The sequence below is a fragment of the Pleurodeles waltl genome, chromosome 6, assembly GCF_031143425.1.
Source record: "Pleurodeles waltl isolate 20211129_DDA chromosome 6, aPleWal1.hap1.20221129, whole genome shotgun sequence".
Taxonomy (NCBI): domain Eukaryota; kingdom Metazoa; phylum Chordata; class Amphibia; order Caudata; family Salamandridae; genus Pleurodeles; species Pleurodeles waltl.
This window is the reverse complement of record NC_090445.1, coordinates 1,133,568,103-1,133,590,584: the sequence shown is the minus strand read 5'-3', so window position 1 is coordinate 1,133,590,584 and position 22,482 is coordinate 1,133,568,103. Positions and strand designations below refer to the sequence as shown.

Here is a 22,482-nt window from a genome sequence, read left to right as displayed (position 1 = left end):
GTGACATCACCATACTGCATTATCCCAGAATACTGTGAATGAGGGTTAGGACAGGGTTGGAGGGATGATGTTGCGTCCTGGGATTGGCCAGCGGTGGCTGGCTTCTAGATCTTTCACCCACATATAAAAATCCCTGTACAAGGGCCAGGCAGTGAGCAAGAATGGGGGAAACACCATGGACAGCTGGAAGCACAAGCCACATGATGCCCTGATGGACTAAGGACTGTGCAGCTGACCCCCCCAGATTAGATGGTCACTTCAGGGCCAGTGATGCCTGCCCCTTAAGTACCCTTAAGACCAGCTGGTGGAAGACCTAGACTTCTGTACCTTAGCAGGAGGACGGCAGCACTCGGAGCCAGGCAAATGAAAATTCTGAAAGGCTTATTCGAACAAGTCCAGGTGACTAGGGCTTGCCACCAGGAGCAACACTAGCCCAGAATCAAGTAAATCACCTCAAAAGGGATAGAAATACAGCAGTTTAAAGCCCGGTGCCCTGTGGGGCAGGGTAAAGAACCAAGAGTGCAGTGCTTTGTGGCAATTTTTCAAGATACCCCAGGAGAGAGTCAGTGCCTGGGTTTTGGCATAAGCTTCATTAATTATTTATGCACAGAATGGGGGTGGTGTTGGAGCCCCCTCCCCAGACTCCTACTGGGCCTGGGGACCACATCCCCTGGGCTGATGAAAGCAGCGTGGAGGCCTCTGTTGCTTGAGAAAATGGGTCATGGGGCCCCCATCAATGGGATCCAGAAGCAAAAGGATGACCTGCAGGGACTCACCCGCAGTCCATGACTGAAATTGTGGGTTGGGTGGCCAGCCTGTTGTGAGCCTCCCACCCCAAGGCAGGAGACACACTGCTCCCACCCTCTGGAAGCAGTGTGGGCAGGAGCATAAAGTATACTGGCTCACGCAGAGGTAGGTGGAGGTGCCACAAAAGCATTTGGACTACCCCATTGGCCCCCAGTGGAGCAACTATGTGTGGGTGTGACATATGGGACCATGGCATCCATGAAGAGGAAACAACAGCAAAGGTGATGCACAAAGTTGCACACATCAAAACAGCTGTGGTCAAAGCTGTTAACTAAGTATTCCCTTTCCCTGCAAGGAGTGCCCCATAATGACAGGAGAGCCTTAGATTGTTTATGGTTTTGGCCTTTCGTTTCCCCACAACAGCCAGAGACACAACCAACACATATAAATAAGAGTTTTGAGGCTGCAAGAGCGCAGCAGCACCCCTTGGTTAACTTTCAAACATCACCCTAAGTCTCTCAGGTTTCAAGAAACCTGACCTGAGGAGACTTTCCCCATTATTTCAAGCACTCTGGGCTTAAGCTTTTTGCTCTACAGCATGAGGATGCAGGGACATCTAGAGATTGTCATATTGTGTTTACATGCTTCATTTAAAGTATATTTCTCACAATGGTTTTTGATAAACATTGCAATGATTTTATTTACAGTAGTGTTTGCATTTAAACATAGACATCTAAACCAATCACAAACTCCATGGTTACTCATCTTCCATTACATCCTTGTGGTTTTTACATCTTACTTGCTGTTGGGATGGAAACCTCCTTTGAATGGTAACATCGTGCACTCCTGCCCTGAGTGCCCAACTGCACTGATATCTGGATCCTTAATGCTGATTTTGTTGTCACAGGCAAACACTGATCATGGGTGTATGCCATGACAAAGGCCTGTCTCACAGATTGAGGTCTTGTTGGATGGGAGGGGCACCTAAAGACATACCCCCATGTAGGTGGAAGGCTACACCCATAACCAGTAGTTAGGTAACACAGGCAAGGTGGTGGCAGCATACAGTGTAGTGATAAATATGAGTAAACAGGTCATTTTAAACCTGTGCCACTGAAGTGAGTCCTGCAAGCCCACTAACGTTTTAAAGTTCTGCTGCTGTGTGCTTAACTCACCCTTTGGCTACATCAGAATGGTGTAAAGTGCTGCTCAACACAGCCATGGTCTATCTGTGCTGGGGAGTGTTAATACATAAAATGTGCAAGTGCGTATGTTGAACGCAAGTGCTGAATGCACGTGTGCCTGTGAATGGTACAGTACGTGGGGGATACAGTACTTAGCAGTGTGTGTATGTTGTATACATGCACTGGGTCTATGTGTGCTTGTGAATGGAACTAACACATGGAGGGCAGCAAACAATAAGAAAGTGGCTATAGAGGATTTGACGGTCCAACACACGTTCCGCAGGGACTAGAATAGTCATACAATGAAGTAGTGTGCTGCTCCGCTGGAGGTTTAATACTTCATTGCTATTTCAAATCTAGAGAAAGGTCAGGCAGACAAAGCATCCCTTATCGGATACACAAGCCTTCACTCTCTGAAGTGGCATGTTTCGTCATCAGCCTGTGCTCCCCGCCCAACCAATAGCCTCTTTGCCAGTAAACATTTTCCTTACTAAAACTGCCTTATGGAAGCAGTTGAGTAATACGCTGTACCCAGTTTGGGAAGCTGTGGAAAATATAGTGATGGATTGGGAATAGGCAAGTTAAATATTTAATTAACTTCCTGTGTGAGAGAACAAATCCAATTTCTGGCACAGAATTATGCAGAGAATTAAAAAGATTGGCCACCTGCAAGTCAAAAGATTACCCAGGATCACAAGCCCCTTTTACGAGCAACAACTTTTGCCTCTGAAGCTAATGCTCTAAGAGGAGATATAAACCTTCATTATTTGTTACAAGAAATAGATTTGTGCATGAGTATCAGGGCTTCGGATTTTATCAGTGCGTTCACATGGTGTCATAGAAGGGTGGAGGAAATCTCCAATAAATATTTTTGGCTCCACTCTAGCTGTACAGGTCTTTGTATGTTTTGCTCAGAGTTGCAACTCAAAAGGGAAATTCAGTAATGTATTTTAGAGCCCACAAGTTATCATGCAATTTCAGGTCTCTGCTGATGTGTCAGAGACAGTCAGATGTGTCTCTGTAATTAAACATAATAATGGGAGGATGCTAAGTTCAAGTTTCTTGCATATTGCTGTGATGCTGGTGTTCTCCATATGTATTTTTCAATAGGAGGTCTTATTTTTTCTCAGTTTTAGTTTAGAAGTGATCAATAGGAACCTCATAATATTTGTGTTCAATTTCAAACAGTTTGCATTCATTCATACTTAGATAATATGGGATACATTTTAGATGAAAGGAGGGACTTTCGTAAAAGTCGCACAAAGGATGGAGTACACAGACATGTCCGATACATGTTAGTGATAATTAAGTCCAGGAGTTTATAAAGGGGGTGGATTGGGTTTTCAGTAGTGGGCCACACTTGTGCTTAATTTGTATTAGAACACTGGAATGTTAGAAGCTCCATTGAAAACAATAAAATGTTTCAGGCTTCTAATGGCTGGTAGAAGCTCGGACCTCCAATATTCCAATGTTGTCATTCACAGATGTTGCTGTGAGCAAAGGCTGCACGGAGCCCGGGCGCGAGAGCTTTGTTTTATTTATTAGAACATTCTGCCCTCTAGTGGAGGAATATTCTAATACCCTGATAGCCCTCCAGAGCTGGGATATACTGGCTTTGAAGTCCCACTCCCTTGATAAAGTCCCTCGCCTTCAGCTCTGATCTTTAACACTGGAGCAGGCCTTTAATGGATTGTATAGCCCACTGTGGCTATAATAGTATTAGTGCAGGTGCCTAAAGATCTGCTCAGAAACCTGCAGATGGTGGTTTCAAACACTGGCACTCCGAATACCAAGATAGTGAAATCTTGTATTAACCTCTTGGTTCTTCCATCAACTATCAGACACTTCCTGTCCTTTTATCTCACTTGTTCAGGTTCCTGGTTTCTCTCTTTGCAAATGTTTTCAGTCTTTCTCATCCTACTTCTTTTGCCTTTGGGTGTTTTACCTTTCTTGCTCTCAGTCAATGTCTGGTGAGGAAAAAAGGACCAGTCCTCAAAAATGAGTGCCAGTGGCCCCCACCAGAAATCAGGGGCTCAAATTAAGTACTTGCCCCACTAATCAGTAGTGTAGCTAAGTTGCAATGGGGCCTTGTGCAAGCGAAGTAACTAGACCCCCTCACCAGTGTTACATTTCAGGCCTTGAGTTGCCCACAACACTCCTCAACCTCCTTTGACACAGTCTGCAGCTGCCATATCAACACTCACTACCATTATCTTATATACGCTATTGTATTCCACTTCCGGCACTGTGTTTCTGCAATTTAAAGCCATAACCATAAAAAGCATTACCAAAGCCAATAGGATTGTCCTTTGTAAAGTGCATGTACACTAAGACATAACACGAAGGGACACCACTGCTGTCACTGCTGACCTCCCATAGGCACATTCCTCAGACTGAACTCACACAGGCATATGACTCACTCTGCACTCACACAGGCACAACCTTCAACCTGTGGACCACTTAACTGAACTCTCAAAAGACCATGGTAATTTTACATTCACACAGGTGCATACCTCGCAAAGCACTCACAAAACATGGCGGCTATGCTGCACTCATCCAAGCACACTGCTAAACAGCCTTTTGGCAAGACCTAAAATACACACAAAAGAAAGAGCACAAGGAGCAGTAGTGCCAGGAGTCCTTGGCTTACACACATAAGACATTCAGCACTGGTCGGGAGCATCACCATCTTCCCTGACACACAAAACAAGCGTGATACTACAGGACCAGTGCAGGTTTGCTTTAAAGATTTGTAACAAGTGTGGTACTGCAGTGGCAATCAGTGAAAGCTTTCTTCAAAGAAATGAAACCAGTGATACTGAAATGCCAGTGCAAGCTTCATTTAATGACATGGAACAAGTATGGCACTGCAGGGCCATTGTAAACTTCCTTCGAAGATTTGGCTCGAGCCAAATGCCAAGCTCTCCTCTGGAGTCCTCGAGCTCAAAATGAGCTGAGTTTTTTTGTGACTTCTGCCTGCTACCAACGCTTGGCTCACACCAAGAATGAAAGTAAAAGCATTAAACTTTGATGATAAAGAGGAGCAAGAAAGGGATACGAGTCTAGTGGCTGAACTGCACAATATCAGACCAGAAAACCTGGGATAATTCCCAGCTGGACCACTTGAGTAGTATTGTGTGATCTTAGGCAATTTTTTTATTTTATTGTGCCTCATATTGTTTCGTTGCTTAATTTGTGAAAACGTTGAAATACGTAAGGATGTATGCTGTACAAAAATCTCTCTAACTATAATGTTAAAATAAAGAATATAGTTCACGGGTAGCGTGCACATGACAAGTATTTTGCCTCTTTGTTCACTAATGGTATTGTCGTTGAAGTAGGGGTGGGAGAATGAATGTTTCTAAGTTAATGCTTAGAAATTACCGCTTTTAAAAAATGTCTTGCAAAGCAGTGATATAATCTAATATACTAAGGAGAAACGTTTGTCAAAGAAATATACTTTTTTAAGTTTGGAGACACTTGACCCCATTTTTACATAAGATTGGTTTCAAGATTTCCATGCCAAATGTTCCCACGGCACAGCTGGTGCCTGGGTCTTAGATCCAAGATGGGCTCTAAAGAGTCAAGACAGACCCTTAGGCCCAGATTTACATGAATCTGGTGCAGCAGTATTGATGCGCCAGAGTTCTTGTGCCCCCCTACCACCACCTAACAACACCCTGGATGCGCCGTGTTTATTTATAATATGGTGCACCATGGTGCACGTTAGGCCCCCAGCTTCAACATTTTTTATGCTATTGTGGCGCTTTGCTGCACTAGCGTAAAAAATGTTTACGCTAGTGCAGCAAAGTGCAAGGAGACCCATTGATTTCAATACATGCGTCCTTTTAACACCTGCTTTGGGCCGGTTTTAAAAAGGATATGAAAATGGGGCAATTAAATCATTGTACATTTCATTGCACCATTTTTGCGGGCCTCCTAACGTCGGAACGCCCTCCTTGCATACATTATACCTGGCACAGACATAGGGGGTCATTCCTACCCTGACGGTCCGAGACCGCCAGGGTAGGGGACGGAGGAAGCACCGCCAACAGGCTGGCGGTGCTTCTGGGGCTATTCTGAACGCTGCGGTAAAGCCGCGGTCAGAAAAGGGAAGCCGGCGGTTTCCCGACGGCTTCCCGCTGCCCCTGTGAATCCTCCATGAGGGGCAAGCAGCGCCGCCATGGGGATTCCGCCCCCCTTCCCGCCAGCCTGGTTCTGGCGGTTTTCACCGCCAGAACCTGGCTGGTGGGAACGGGTGTCGTGGGGCCCTAACAGGGCACCACATTGATTTTCAGTGTCTGCTTTGAGCCGGCTTCCTCTTTGCTGGTGCTTTCCCTCTGGGCGGGTGGGCGGGCTTTTGGCGGTCGCCCGCGGTACGGTCTTCTGGCAGTTCCCGCCAAGGTAGGAATGACCGCCATAATGTGGTGCACGAGGTCGCAATGAGGTGCAATGCATGCATTGCACCACTTTGTAATATGGCGTAGCGATTTTTGCCTCGTTGAGGCACATTAGTGTAAAAAGAAATTGACGCTAATGTGGTGCAAGGAGGTGCTTGGGCATTGTAAATCTGGGCTTTAGAGTCAATACAGACCCTTAACTCACCTATCCCTGTTAACTTGTTGGCTCATCTACTTCTACTTGCAGTACTGTGTATTACAGTTACTTGAGTTCCACCTCTCTCAATATCTCACTCCAGGGAGCAACATCTTATTTTCCGAGATTCTGGCTGGTTTCTATGGGTCTCAGAAGGCTAACTATTCCTTCTTCTGGTTTCAATAAGAAGGAATTGTGCATTAGCAATCCCAAGAAGTTGTTTACATTTTCTAGTGCATTTTTATTAGTATAAAATGAAACAAACAACCTTCAAATCATTCATTTTCCCAGTTTCAGCACTCTTTCCTAAGTAAGTAATGTTCTTTCACTAACTGCAATTGTTTGTCCTCCGTCCTTAAGGCTGAACACAGTGATTACTGAAACTGCCTCGTCGTCAGAAGCCACCTAGCAGCATAAGCATAATTTCTTCCTTGACTTCTGAAGGCGTAAGGCAGCCAAGGCTGAATAGTGCACTGATCTATCCATTCACTGTGCGCGCAATAAGGCCTTCTCAGTGCTCCAGCGGGTGTTTCAGTAGATTCTGCTGCTTAGATTCTGACTCCTGCATCTGAGAGAATCAGACAGAACTAGCAGCAGTCCTCTAAGAGCTCCTGTGGCCCTGGCAGGTAATGGTGCTGGAACAATTTTAAGACTGGTGGTGCCGCCATCAATGTTACATCACTGAACTCCTAGGGATCCTCAAAAATCCAAGTATCACACAAAGAACAAGTGTCCCAAAATGAGCCACCCCCATTCACTATATGTGTGGTAAGGGTGTAGTATGTAGCTAGTCTTGCATTTAGGAGCACACAGTCAAAAATATATTACTAAAGCATGATGTGATGGTAGCCACAGTCATTTACAGACAGCACATTTTCCATTGTAATGACCAGTAAATTTGCGCAGATACACAATTTTACTGATAAAACTATAGAGCGCACAAACGATAATGTCTGGAAATTGTGTATTAGTGAATATTCGTCATTTGCTCATCACCAAGTAAAGTGTGTTGATTTGTTTTGATCCTATTAAAATCTTTGTTTATTTCACTCTTTTGAATTAGATTTTTTTTTTCATTTGTGCTTTCCTGTTTGTTTTGAAATGTTTGTACAATTAATTTATATGTATTTACATGTTGTTTTGTGTAGAAGAAAACAACATCATACAGCCTTTCTTTTTACACTTCCAAGGTTTTCACATAGCACACTTTGAAAGAAGATTAAAGACTAGCCTTCATTTTTTAGGAATAAGCAGCAATTTTGTGAGAAGACTGGACTGACATTTGTCTTTGAACAAACAGTGCATTTGCCAGGTAGTGAATCAAGGTTTGAAGGCCTCTTTAGTGCTCTTCATATTTTGAACTTCAACGAGGTTATTTAGTTGCCCTCTCTAAGATCGAGGGGCTGTTGTTATTCCTAATACCCATATCTGGGCCTGGGGCATTGCACCGACTGCACCACTAGTAGCTACTCCCCTGACACCCATCAGTTTTGCCAGTGGAACTACAGCCTCTGGCTTTCATTAGGCTTCCCAGGATGGTATTCAAATAACTCTCCACCCTTAACTAACAAATGTTACGCTTAAGCTAGAAATATAAAGCTCTACACCAGTAGCAGCTACTGGCAGGAAGGGGTGGGTTGGAGGGGAGCAGCGCGAAGAGTGGGGGACCCAATTATTATTTAAAAAAAAGCTTACCTGCTGTCTCATTGTTTCGCTGCTTCAGCAGCCTCGATTCTTCTTGTCTTCTTCTTCCCCCCACCCAATCCTGATGCTTCTCTCATGCTGTTGCTAGCATGAGAGAAGCGCTGGAATTGGCCTGAATGGGCAGAAATGCTGCTCAGAGAGGGAGCAAGAGACTGCCCATGTTCTCCATCTGGCTGTGCAACACAGATGGGTGGAGAGTTCTAAGAGCGCATGTCAGTTTGGCCAGCCTCGGACGGACGGCCAAACTGATATGCGATCTCAGAAGTGCACAAACCACTCCTCCTTCATGGTGACATGGGGGTGGCTGGCCCCACCCTAACTAAGCGTTCAGCAGTGGGGCGATGCTCCTCTGCCATAGCGGAGGTGCCACCCCTGCTCTGAAGTTTAACTGCAAGCCTGCCCACTGAAAGTTAGTTAAAAATTACTAACAAAGCCATGCATGGTACAAACATATGACTGCATAGCCTAAAACACAACCCAGAAAATATGTATTTGCTGCAATGAAAATGAAAAGAACGACTGTGTGAAGTGTCATTGGTGTGCAGATATGCAGAGTAAAATGTGTAAGTGGATTCTGAGTATGCAGAAGTTATGCATTGATCAAAATAATCTGATCTTCTTACAGGGTTACCTGCTTCACTGAGCTATAAATAGTGCTCTGTCTAAAGGGGTTTGGAGATATGTGAGCGGTGGAAATGAATGAATCTCAGGCACACTACACCAAGAAGCATCAGATGATGTTGTCAGGGGAAATCCAAGGAGACACAGGTGTGGCCATGAGCATTATAGCATGTGGGCACCCGAAGATAGGATAGCAGGAATTCAGACATCAAATAAAATTCCTGGACTTAGGCTTGGGTCTCCCAGGCAAGGCTGGCAGTGGCTCATGGTATCGAGTGTTGCCAAAACTCTGCCTGCACCTTCTCAACCCAGCACCATGCCTGCCTTTCAAACACCCACCTTTCTCAGGGGGACACATCATCTGATATAAGTGCTGTTTTGCATAAAAGACTCAACTCAGATAAATAGAGCACAACATCAAGCTATTAGGCACCATAGCATGTTGGGTAGATCTGCAGGCCCCACAAAGTTTACATGAGGCCACATGGTGGATGCCATCTTGCAGTGCAAAACTAGGTTGTAGTCTGTTTAAAAAAAATAATAATGAGCCCACAATATCGGACGGAAAGAGGTGCATGAGTGGGATGCCATGCTGCTGCAGTATCAATGACTAACAAAAAGCGAGAGCAATGGGTGATTCGATTCTGTCATTAAAGATGGAGTGGTGGGCAGCTTCTATCTTTTCTTTCCTTTTTCCAAGAAGACTGGGGCTTCTCTGGGGAGGGACTATTTTTAGTCCCCCTCAGCAATGCAAAATGTAGTAGCCAAAAATATGTAAGTGTGTAAAACACCATGAGAGGAACTAAACTGTGAAGGACAGTCTATTGAGCCAAAACCTGAAGGAAGTGCTCCCAATCAACGCAATGGAAGAAGGGGTCCCATCTAAAACTCCTCTCTGTATCATCTATGTTGTATGCTGTTTTCTGCAGTGCTCTGTGTGTTGTGCTGGAGAAATTGTCTCTCACACAGTGATTGTTTCTCAGTAAAGAATCAGGTGAACCAGAAGTCAGCCAGTTCGATTTCCTCATTCACAATCTGATTCTAATCAGCATAAATGGGTGGCGAAGGGTGTTGGATGTGATTGATATGTCAATTAACATGCAGCATTAACTGCACTGGGTTACCTGAAATCATCATATTATAAATGGTGACAGGATAACAGAAAGTAGTTTCCGATCCCCTCTATGTGGGCAAAGGCACAACTGAGATGCTTCCAGAGTAAACTAAAATTCTAGAAAATTAGGTACTCTTAAAAAGGCATATTTCTCTTGGATCTTCAGTTATTTATTCAAGATTTATTTTAAAAGGGGTAACTCAAGACTGTTTAAATGAATCACCATGCATTTGCACAGCCCGGAGGTCTGGCTTTTTATTTATTTGGGGGCATGTTTGGTAACAGTGGAGAGGCTTTTGGTGCGTTGCCCATGTATATCCTAGAAAGAAAATCCCATAATGAAACAGCGCAGTAGGCTACAGCAACATTGAAGCTAACAACAGGACCTCCACAGTGAACAGACAGCATTAGCATAGTTACACTGTACCCTAGGAAGAACAGTATTACGGAAAGGAGTCAGAAGAAGGTGCCTGCATTCTAAATGGTCCTCTTAAAAGGGATGCACAGCACAATGCTGCAAAGCAGCTAGTTTTGAGAAACATCCACATCTTTTAAGCATCTTTAAGAAAGTCTGTGGGCCTGGTTACGACCTTGGCGGAGGTGACTACTGTGTCCCAAATGTGATGGATATTCCGTCCGCCGTATTACAAGTTCCATTATATCCTATGGAACTTGTAACACGGAGGAGGGGATATCTGTCACATTTGGGATGGAGTAATCCCCTCCGCCAAACTCGTAATGAGGCCCTGTGTTTGTGCACATCTTTACTATGGAAGAAAAATGTAATCTGTAAGTCCAACATTTTATAATGATAGCAAATGCAAACGAATGTGCTGGTGATTAGTTGATAGGGCTATATCTTAATGAGAGACTAGGGTAGTCAAACAGCAATCGTTTTTTGAACAAATAAAGCATAAATCAGCATCTAAGATGTCATCATATAAGCAAAGTATATACATCAAAGAACCCACGCTGTGTCTAGGGCTCCTTCCCATGTAGCATCTGTAGTCTAACAAAAGGGCTACTTGATACGTCCATTACTATAACCTAATAGAAGCGTAGATAGGACAATGTTACAATCCTAAAAATACCACAGACTGGATGAACTGCTCAAGCATGCAATGGAAAGTCATGAACAGCATCAGAAAGCTAATGGCTGCCGGGGCTGGCCAAAGCCAGCTCTCTTTTTCTCTCTCTCTCTCTCTACTCCTTAAAGTAGTTTTTTTAAGAATTGATAACATTAGGTCAATAATCAGCTGGAGCTGTATAAAGACATACCTAAAAATTATTCCAATCATGAAAATGTGTTGAAAGAAGAGATTGTCACAGACCCTCCTAAATATGTAGACTTAACTATATGGAGAGACCGCCCCCCTAACTGCCGCTCCAGTAGCGGGTTCTGTTCAAAGTCTTTATGACGCTTTTACCTTTTCAGGAATGATGTTGGAAGTTCAGATAAAGGATGCCGGTGGTCTGCATCCTTAGTGCCTCCTATCCATATTAGTAAATGTGAATAGACGGGGAGATGAACTATATGATACAACTGTCTCAATTACCTCCATCTCTTTGGTGAAACATCTCTGGATATGTAAGCACCAAAGTGATATTCGAGTTGGATGTGTTAGGTGCTGCTAAATGATCCTTTGTAGAGTTCCCGAATCTTCTAGTTCCTTTGAAACTACATTTCAATCTTTATATTTTCTGTGTTATTTTTTATATCCTCTTTGGGGGGCTCAAATAGAGACTTTTACAAAGCCTTTTGACTTATTCTTATTTTCGAATTGATTAACCCAATAGCAGAATCAGATTTCAATCTTAAATATTTTGTTGCATTGTTTTACCGAGGTACGCTTATACATTAATGTTTTAACAGGTTCGTTTAGTCCCATGCGGATGTGCTAAATGGATGCAAATAGAACGTACGCTTGTTTCAGCACGTTACCATTATGAGCCGAGTGTGAACTGTTGTATGTTCTTTGATGTTACAAGTAGGGTGCAGTGGAAACTAATCTTTAATACAACAAAGTGTTCAAGAGATAACAACAGAGGCAAAACGGGTTCAAAAGAGTTGTCTCATGTAATACCCACTTATAGGTCACTATCAGGTGCAAAAACAAACGCCACACTGAGAATTAATGTTACTTGCAAACGGTATTTTTGAAATTGATTATAACCACAGTATCCCCTTGAATATGTTTAAATATAGTTAGAATGTCTCCAGAGCCACAATCCATATTACCATTGATAAATCCAAACGTAAAAAGACAGCACACTTTTCATGGAGATTTGAGAAATAACATCCTTATTTCAAAACAGGAATTTATGTGGCAAAATAAATGTATATTTTATTTTTATGCTGCCTGTTACATCTTTGAACTTCCTTTTTATTTTTGCTGTGCTTAGCAGAAATAGCAGTAGCACAATGTCCATTTTCAAAACACATTATTAGTTTGCATATTTCCTTTTTTCCTTATGATTGCAAAGGTAAGCAAAATAATCTACAACAGTTTACATACTGGAAACCAATGGAATGTGTTATGATTTCATTTACCATGTATTTTCATCCCATTCTCTCAAAGCTCTGAAAAAAGTATATACATCTGTTGTGAACAAACTATAGACATTTTCTGAGAACTTCGGGGGTTTGGAGAACTTTCTCTTCATTGCCATCCTCATTCCAGTTACCACAGTAGGAAGTCACCACTGTCAAAAATATACACAACAATTTTTATTGCTACTAAAAGCATGTCATTTTATAGTAAGCTACAAGGAAACCACAAGGAAACCATTATGTCCTGTCCCTTAGTGGGTGCCCACCAATGAATGATTAGTCTAATTGAGACAGGGTACAAGGCTGTGGTCCTCTCAGAGCCTTTTTTATAAATCCTTGGGGCATGAGCTTGCTGGGCTCTGCTTGCGCTGCTGAGCTTCTCTGGTATCACTCTCCCCTCTGTATTTCTAGCATTCATGCTCGTACTAGACCATGGGTGATCTTACCCATGCCCCCCGCAATTTGATCGGAGGATATAGATAACCTCATGAACAGGAAGATTCTGGACTTGTTGATACGTATTGAAGACTGTCTCGCTGGTAACCACTCCATGACTAGACTAGATTTGTGCAATAGATTTTTGCTAGAATACCAGCTCTTTAAAAGATGGCCTTATTACAGCTCTTAAAAAGCTAATTTTGCCTACCATAGGATTGACCGGTTATGGACCAAAACTTGCCAAACAGCTGTAGAAAGCCATCATCAAACAATTAAACATTTCCTTGGTTTTTATAAAACATTGTCACAGGTCCAGCCTGGGTCTAATTCTCTTGTGGGTACTGAAAGTACTTATCTGTGATTTTCTGCATTTTATCAATGAGTGTGCATCCACACTCCTTGTACTTTTGGATGTCCCTTGGCAATTTGACAAGGGGGGGCATACTGTTGGAAATGTTGCCCTCTGTGTTAGGGCCTTGGGTTAACATTTAGATGACATAACATACTCAGCAGTTAAGACTAGCTTATTTAGGTAAGTCTGTCTCGACAGTACAGTTTTTTGCAAAACATATTACCAGTTCCTTAAAATATACATTGAGTGGGCTTTAGCTCCAGTCAGAGGATTCACCTCATGTCATTGGCTGTTTGGTTTATCTTTCCGTCTCCCACTGAGTATTACTGACTGTGATCTGACTGTTAGAAAAGACAAAAACCTTGCAAACATTGTACCTCTCAGACCCAAGTCTGCAAAGTTCTTGGCCAGAATGTGGTGATCAACTGTATCAAATGCAGCGGACAAGTCTAGGAGGATAGCAGCCGTACCCCCCTGGTTAACAATTGGATGTCCCTCTTCTAACATCAGTTCCAAGCCAGCCTCAGTCTTCTATACAATGGGAAGCCAATTTGCCAGTCATCAGGATGATTCTCTTAAAAAAAGGTTACCAGATGCTTGGCCACAGTTCTTTCAGCAACTTTGCCCATTGATGGAAGCAATGTGGTGGGCTTATAATTACATACATTACCAGCATCAAATTAGCTTTTTTAAGGAATGTTTTAAAGACACCTCTTTTCCACTTATATGGATGTACACCCATTGTTAGAAACTAATTTAGTTATTAAAGGCACAAAACCTGGTGGATCCTACTATAAAATAGAAACCGAGCACACATTATCTTGTGAGCCAGATTTGATGTTACGAGCACAGAAGGAATTTCTTCTTCCTACACTAGTTGAAAACTCCCCAGCATTTTATTCGGGCAGCTATTTATGGAAGCTTGTATCTAACCAATACCTATGTCATTTAATAGCACCATAAATCATTTTGATGTTGGAAATATTCAGCAAGAGATTCACAACATTCTTGAGAGGTTTGAAAAGAACCAGAAATACAATCAGGCTTAGGCAAAGATATTAATGAATTAGACTGTTCTTTAAATAGCTGAGATCCCATATGAAAATTGCACAGATAGCTATACGTAGCTGGAAGCAATTATTTTTATAGCACTTCAAGTGATATTTGTAGAAAATTACTTCATAATCCTTGTAAGTATTTTGCCACTTTCCACCTGCCTAACCTGGAGTCTTGCTTCCTTCAAAGAACTGGAAAAGTAGAAGTTATCAGTTTTCCTCTAGTTGAATCTATTAAGTCTGGTCACTAGAACGTGGCATAACATAGATAAAACTCCTTCTTTGAAAAGTTACCAGACTTCAGTATTATTATTACAGCTAAATAACCCCTCTAAAGAAGCTTTCAAACTCCTCAATAACAGCATCAAATGCCCAGACAAGTGACAGCATGACCAGGTGGAGAAGTGTGGCACAATGGTTAGAGTAACAGACCCTCATGCAGAAATCTGGCCCTTGACCAGGGTTCAATTCCCACCTCAGTGAGTCTTGGGCTCAATTCCCTTGGACCAGATAATTCTCGCCTTGGTGCCTAATCTAATTGATGGGTCCCACTCTGTAACTCAGGGCAATAGCTTGCTTAATCTCCTTGCTTCACCCTGGGGCTGTCCAGGAGTAGGTGCCTCACAGGGAAAAGCTAGGAGTGGTTCCATGGTGGTATGCGTACATCACCTTGAGACCTTAACAGGTGATTGGTGTGCTATACAAGTGTGAAGTTTGCAGTTTTACCAGTTACCTAATTCTGGGCTTCATTACGAGTGTGTCTGCCTTCAGACTGCGGTAGTCCAATCGCCATGATCCTGCTGGTGCAGATCATAATCTGCCAGGGCAGCGCTGCCCTGCAGATTATGACCTTGTTCTCCGCCAGCCTTTTCATGGCAGTGAAACTACCATGAGAAGGCTGGCGGAGAACATGTGCACCTAGCACCGTCGCTATGTTAACTGTCGAGCTTGCAGACAGTGAACATTGCAAGGGTGCTGATGCACCCTGTGGGCTACAGCATTGCTGGCGGCTCGAATACGAGCTGGATACAATGCTGTAAGCTGTTTTCCGCTAGGCCGGCGGGTGGAAATTCCGCCCACCGACCTAGGGGAAACACTTAATAACTCTGGCGGGGTGGTCACCATGAAGGTGGCTGCCAACCTGTAAGGAGTTTGGCGACAGGCTTTTCAATCCACCAAACTCGGAATGAGGCCCTTTGTCTTGTAAGCCATACACAGGCCAGGTGCACCCTAAAAAACCCTGGCACATCAAAAACATCTTTAATATAACTTTCAGTGTCCACATAGAGCCAAATATGTACTCTGCAGCAGATGTAGCCCCGTGTTTTCGTATAAACGCATTTACTTATTTCAGTTTTCAGTGTGTAGTACTGGTTTAAATGTACACGGCAGCCTCCCTATGAGCAGGTAATATTCTTTACCCGCAGTGCCTATGGGGCATTATTTAGGGTATTTATTTCTTTGGAATAGGTTATAACAAATAACAGAGGCACTGGAGCTCGTACTTGGCTTAAGGGTACCAGAAAAACCTTTTTGAATACGATTGCTGAATGCTTTTAGTCAACAGAATTGTATAAACATGGAAGGATTTGATGGAACAAAAACATTTAAGGACATGTATCTCAGTTCATTTGCAAATATCTCATATATAAGTTAGATAAAGGTACAAAAAACAATAACTGGGACAGTGAAATCAATATACAGGTATAAATAAAAGCCCAGTGTCTGAAGCTGATTTTTCGTTTTTGACCACAAAATACTTAATTTGATCAAATTTAGAGGTAATTGGAATATAGTTTGTGCCTTATCATCGTGCCACACTGTAATCATACATTATGTCTTCGCTTTTTTCATTTATTTGTGTTCAGTCACTAAATAATTATGCCATATCATATTTAACACACATTTTTTCACTGATACTTATGTGACACATGTATTTACCCAGCCTGTTCTAATGTAAAGATGCTCCTACATCCCACCACCTGAAACGTACACACATGCCTCTGAAGAACGATTAGTACCTCATGGAACTTCCCTACTGCATTAATCATTGTGCTGTGTGGTCTGGTGTCCCCCTAAACTTTGCTAACCCCTCTGCCTATACTCATTCATTACTTTATTCTTGTCTGAAACAAACTCTTCCCACGCTCCTTCCCTCGATCCAGTTCCCCCCTTTCTTAATTCAGACTTGATTAATGAGCCACCAGAATGTCCAAGAGATTTCAACAAAGCTTGCTGACCACCTTTGCAACGTTTTGGTTCAGTCAGTTGTCTGAAACTAGAGTGCACCCTGGCATTCCTGCTGCTCAGCTTATATACCGTACACGTGATACTAAAAACTGATCGTTCCACTCACATTTGGCTCTTTCCACATCATTCCTTGTGTTGCAAAATACTGACAATGCAACGTTATTGGATATCTGGTTCACAAGGATCCATGAAAGCCTTACACGATTGTAACCATTTGAATAAATTAGTAGTCAACTCCTTCAAGGACAATATTTTGGTCTTTGGGAGACAACAGACCAACACTGGTTCATTGTCTCGATACAGAGCACTGTGAACGTTAAAATTACTTAATTATTGATTTGAGGATCGGGGTGTAGCAGAGGAAATCTATTGAGATTGAAAAGGAAAGTGGCTTCTTTGGGTTTTGCATTAAAAAGTTAAGCAGTAAAGCGAACCTGACTGCGCTACCAGTACTCCAGGCATGAAAAGTTATATTTCTTTCATTCTTAGATTTTGGATCATAGGAAGCATCTTGATTGGTTAAACTTGACCCCATGCCTGCTCTTAGGTCCCTATTTGACTTACTATTTCTTATTGTATAAGCATAGTTTTGACTGGGCTTAATCTTCATCATCAATGTCTTGTGAAAGTCCCTCAATGTTTTAGGACCTGCAGCTGGCATTGCTATCCCTTGCCTGTCACATCAAGTTTCATGGGCAGATCTGGAATATTGTAGTCCTTTTTATGGTGGACAGCAAAAGTCAGCGGTCTTAATTTTTAGACTAATCAGTGGCAGAATTACATCTGCATGTCTTACGGAGCACTCAGCCACCAAATTTCCAAGAAAAAATACAAGACTGTCCGGCGAAGTTGAGTCTTGGGGAAGAAGTATCGACTGGTCTTCGACAAAGGCTTCACATGAAATAGAAACAAAAAAGGTTTTTATTTTTACAGGAAGCCAAAGAGAAAATAGAAGCAAAAGAAGAACAATGAAAAGTACAAAAGAAGTAAGTGAAAATAAGGACGGATGAGTAGGAACGTGGACACGAGAACGCCAAAGAGGAAGGCGAAAGAGAGGTCCGCAAAACACCATTGAGTCATCACATGACACACCAGCGACAGTTCCTGGGCCGAAGATCTCACCGCAGCCTGGAGAGGAACGCCAACCTAGCCACATCAGGGTCAAGAGCTGAAAGCATCTTGCTTGGTAGGACTGAGAAGCGAAAAACGGTGCACAGGGACATCAGGCGACGACACCTAGAGGCCATCAGATCGCAGAGTGCTCCACGGGCTTTGTACTGTTACCCACCACTCTTCAGGAGGAACGTGGCTTTCCCACAGGCATAACGGGGAGCACACATGGCAGAGGAAGGGAGACAGGGGAGGGACGGTCCTCCGAGAAACAGTATGTAACAAATTTTATGGAATGCATGGAGAAGGAACTAAAGAGTATAATAGATACCTGTAATTTCTAGAGATTCTTCCTCTCACAATTAAGCATGGGGGGTTCATGGCTTTCTCAGAATTATTCTCCCTTATTTACTTTCAGATAATGTTTGAGGTCTGTTAGTACTATTTTTTTTTTACCTTTCTTTCCCAGTATATGCTTTGGACTATCCAGAGTCTTTCAGAAATTAATAGACGCGCAAAAAGGCAGGAAGCCTAAACAAAAAGGGATTCGATCTCTGAGAAGGATAACAGAGAAAGATATAATTAGAAAGAAAATAACAGACAGAATAAAACAATAGCACAGAAAAATAATATTATTTAAAGGACATAAAAGTGTTAACCAAAGAAAAGCAGGACAAACTATATATAGAGGAACTTACCTATGCTTTCTCCTTTCGAGGATACCACCGGGAACATCCAAGGAAACACCTAAAGAAGAAATGAAGAACAGTTAGAATTACCATACTTACCTCAGAACCAGAGACTTTCTATTCTACTCTAACCTGGGAATCGACAGGAATTAGAAGAGCTTATATGTAAACAAGCACTTCAATCTTATCAGTTTCCCAAAAATCAATAAAAGATCATGTATTGTGCTTAAATCAAGTTGTGTGGAGCTATTACCCTGCTTTATGCCAAGTGACAGAGATATTTCTTCTGATTTTGGCACTAGTAGCCAAATCATTTTTATTTGGCCTTTTACAAAAATATCTTAGAGAGGGTGGTGCTCCCCACGTCAGGAATAGGATCATTTGATTCTGCTTTGATGTATTCCTTTTAGCAAGTAACACCTAGGAGTCAGCACCCTTGCAATTCTTCTCTTTCCTACAGATCCTGGTAGGGCTCCTTCTCCTAAAAATTGACGTTGCCATGCTCGTGCCTGCCCACCCCAGTCGGGCAGAATGCTTGAACACCTCCATCGTTCTCTCTTGCTCTTCCCTGCTAGCGCCTGCCACCTGTGGCATCCCAGCTACACCCAAGCGTGGGGTGAGGGAGGGGAGGGCAGCAAAAAACAGTGTAGAGTTAGATGGCAGGTCAGGATACCAAATCTTTCCTCCGCAAGTAGCCAAGTCAGTCAGAATCACTGGAATGAGCAACGTAGGCTTTATGTGCTGAGGAATACCTGAATACAAGGAGGAATACCAACACATAAAAGACCTGGAGAAGTGAAAGGGTGGTGGCGGTGGCAGCTACATAAAGACTGAGAGTCAGGGGAGTGTAGCTAAGTGCAAGAGAAACCTGTGATCCTAAGAGGGTCTAACGTGGAACTATCGCCTCCATTGTTGGTAATTTCAGGATATTGGCCAGGGTTCGATAAAACTGCCAGGTAACATGGACTCTGGCCTCTTCTTTGCATTTCAGTCAGAGAGAATAAACAATTCATAAAAAGAGAGGGGTCTTAGTACAGTGTCAGTAAGAATGCCTCAGCTTGAATTAGAATTCATCAAGGACCGAACCTACAACAGCGGAAGGGGGAAAGAAATGTGGCAGATGCCAAGACTCAAGTAGGAGACCCTATGGAGCAAAATGCTGACACAAGGAAAAACAAACTAAGTGGTTCTAAGAGGATCATTTGCAAAAAAAGCCCTTCATTGAGTGTGACTGGTGGTTCTTCAGTATCAAAATCAATTATTTGTTTAAATTTAATTATTGTTATTGAAATCACACAAAAGGTGGCATGACCTGGGTACAATGCATTTTTGATAGTATTCAATACGAAATTGTGTATAACAGTGGTTCTGGACATAGACAAGCACATAAATATTTAAAAAAATCAGTAAAACTCTAAGGACCAAGTTTATACCCTATTTGCACCAAATTTGTGTCATTTATTTTGACGCAAATTTGCCGCAAAACTAACTCCATATTTATATTTTGACGTTAGGCCTGTCTAATGTCAAAGTATTGGGGTTGGCACCATTTTTTCGATGTGTGAACCCACCTTGCATCAATGATATGCAAGGTTGGCGTTCCCATCTAAAAAATGGTGCTAATCCCATAGCCCCATAGTTATCAACCTGTGCTAAAATAACGCATGGGTGGGAGGAGGAGCTAAATAATGGTGCAAAGCTTGCAGGCGTTAAGGGACCTGACGACCCATTTCCATGGTTAAACACCATGGAATGGGACCACAGGTGAAATCATCAAGCCCCAGGAACACCCACACCCACACCAGAGGGACACCGGAGGATAGGGGACCCCATCCCAGGTAAGTAGGGTCTGTATAAGTAAGTTTTTTTATTTTTTATTAAAGTGCAATTGGGGGCCCAATGTGGGGCCTCCTGCATGGCACAGGGTGCAATGGCCATGCCCAGGGGACACTGGTCTCCTGGGCTGGCCATTGGGGTGGTGGGCATGACTCCTGTCTTTTAGAAGACAGGAGTCATGTGGTATGGATGGTTTTGCAACAGAAAATGACGCTAGGCTGGTTAGAGTAATCTTTTTTTACTCTAACCAGCCTAACATCATTTTTTGGTGCAAAACCCCCTTCTCCCATACCGCCAGCCCCACCCGGCTAATGTCATTTTTTTTACACTAACCCATCCTTTGCACTGGCTTGCGCCATTCCATGCATATGGCGTCCGGCTGGTGCTCAGGAATGGCGCAAGCCGGTGCTAAACATTTTGGTGCAAAACTGCGTTAGTACAGTTTTGCACCAAAAAGTATAAATAAACCCCCCAGATCAATTTCTACATGGTGTCCTCCTAGGGGTCTGTGTCTGTTTATTTGAGACTAGGGTGTCAGCCTCTCCTCTAGGTTCCAAGCCATTCTCAGATCGTGTCTTTAAACATTTTCTATTGAACCCAGATTCTGGTAAATCTCTTAGGAAAGTCTCATGCCCGATATATTGTATCTTCTGTTCGCATGCACTAGTCTATGTTCTTAGTCGATTGATCCACCTGATGAGTTTCCTTACTACCCCACAACTGGACACTATCTCTTTTGGCCACCATCAATGCAATATTACAGAAAAGTAATATGTGTTTTTGAGGCATTTGTTTATTATATGTCTCTAAAATAACCAACTTTGGAGTTATATTAACAGATGTCCCATTTGTTCCTGAAATTTGTTGCCTTATCTTGGACCAGAATGTCTGGATCTGCAGGCACATTCCCAGAGGGTGTGGACCAGTGAATCCGTAAAATGGCAGCCCTGCAGGCATCTATCATTGTCTATACTCCCAATTTTAAACAGTCTCATCCTGGTGAAATAAGTACAGTGCTGTATTTTCAGGTGTTTTAAGCAACAACTTGCTCTAAATGCAACTTCTCTGGGAAAACTACAGGTGACTCCCCTGTCTTTGTCCTTTAGTGCGCCTAACTTTACATCCCATTCATGTTTAAGAGCCAGCATGGGTACATGTCTATTGTTTTTCAGCATCCTGTATATTTCAGATTTGGCATGTATGCATAGCAGCGCCACCAGGACCATATATTCCAAAGGGGATTACTCTTTGATCAAAGACAGGTGATGTCCCTATTTTTTCAATGTGTGTTTGAGATTACGTAGCAAAAGTATTGAGTATCTGCTAACTCAAATTATTGTTAGCAATCCTTGAATGTCAGCAGGCTTCTTGGACACCCATATGTCCCTTATCTGTGATATGCCTAAGTAGTCCCACTTTTGAAAGCTTTTTAACCTAGTCAGTCCAAAAGTATAGCTGAGTCCGACAAGGGTGGACCCAGAGTAAGTTGCCCTTCCTACCCTAACGCTCAGTTGGCGTTCCACCAAATCCTAATTACTGTAGCTGTCAGGGTTGATCTCCAACCCCCTGTGCGTCCACCGTAAGTTTCCTTTTGTTATCCCTTAGATGTCATGGCCCTCCTGACTGCCCAGAGTGAGGGGTTCCTGTAGTGTAGTGAAGGCCCAGTTTAAGGTCAGCTAAGGCCATGCCCCCTTCAAATGGAGACCTCATCAATGTACTTAATCCAAAACTGTGGGTTCCTCCATCCGATAACAATGACAATACACACAAATAATCACTGCTAGTAAAGGTTGGTGGATAGGATACGCAGTCAAAATGTGACATATATCCAGTTCATTGTATTAAAAGTGCCACACGCTGTAATGCAGGTAGAACATGACAGACAGGATATCCTGTTCACAAAACCCTAAATAATGCCTCAAGTCCCTAATCCAAAAGAACTGGACCCATCGTATTTCTCTTCTTATTCTGCCAGCATACTATGCCCAACTGTTGTAATGGTGTTTGCTAAAGGATTGTGTTGTACTTTACTGCACAGCTTTTAATACTTGTATAACAATACACAGAAAACGACTAATTATCAAACGTGTTCATGTTCTGGCTATTACCCTGATTACAAGTTAAAGTCTAAAATAGAATCCTTGTTCAAACAGAGGTTTTCACAGGGATTGGAATGGCAAGTTCCGTGAAATCATCACACCAAGCTTTCCCCTCATAGGCCCTGATTAGAAGCTT

The 22,482-nt window shown here is 42.7% G+C and overlaps 1 long non-coding RNA gene across 1 annotated transcript in view; it reads left to right on the top strand.

Annotated features, from left to right (window-relative positions):
- Nucleotides 1-17,746: 17,746 nt before the first annotated feature.
- The window catches only part of LOC138302103 (uncharacterized), a 90,871-nt gene continuing 86,135 nt past the window's right edge, over nucleotides 17,747-22,482 (top strand). The window contains exon 1 of the long non-coding RNA XR_011205275.1: nucleotides 17,747-17,996. This is a non-coding gene — a long non-coding RNA (uncharacterized lncRNA). The remainder of the gene's footprint in view (nucleotides 17,997-22,482) is intronic.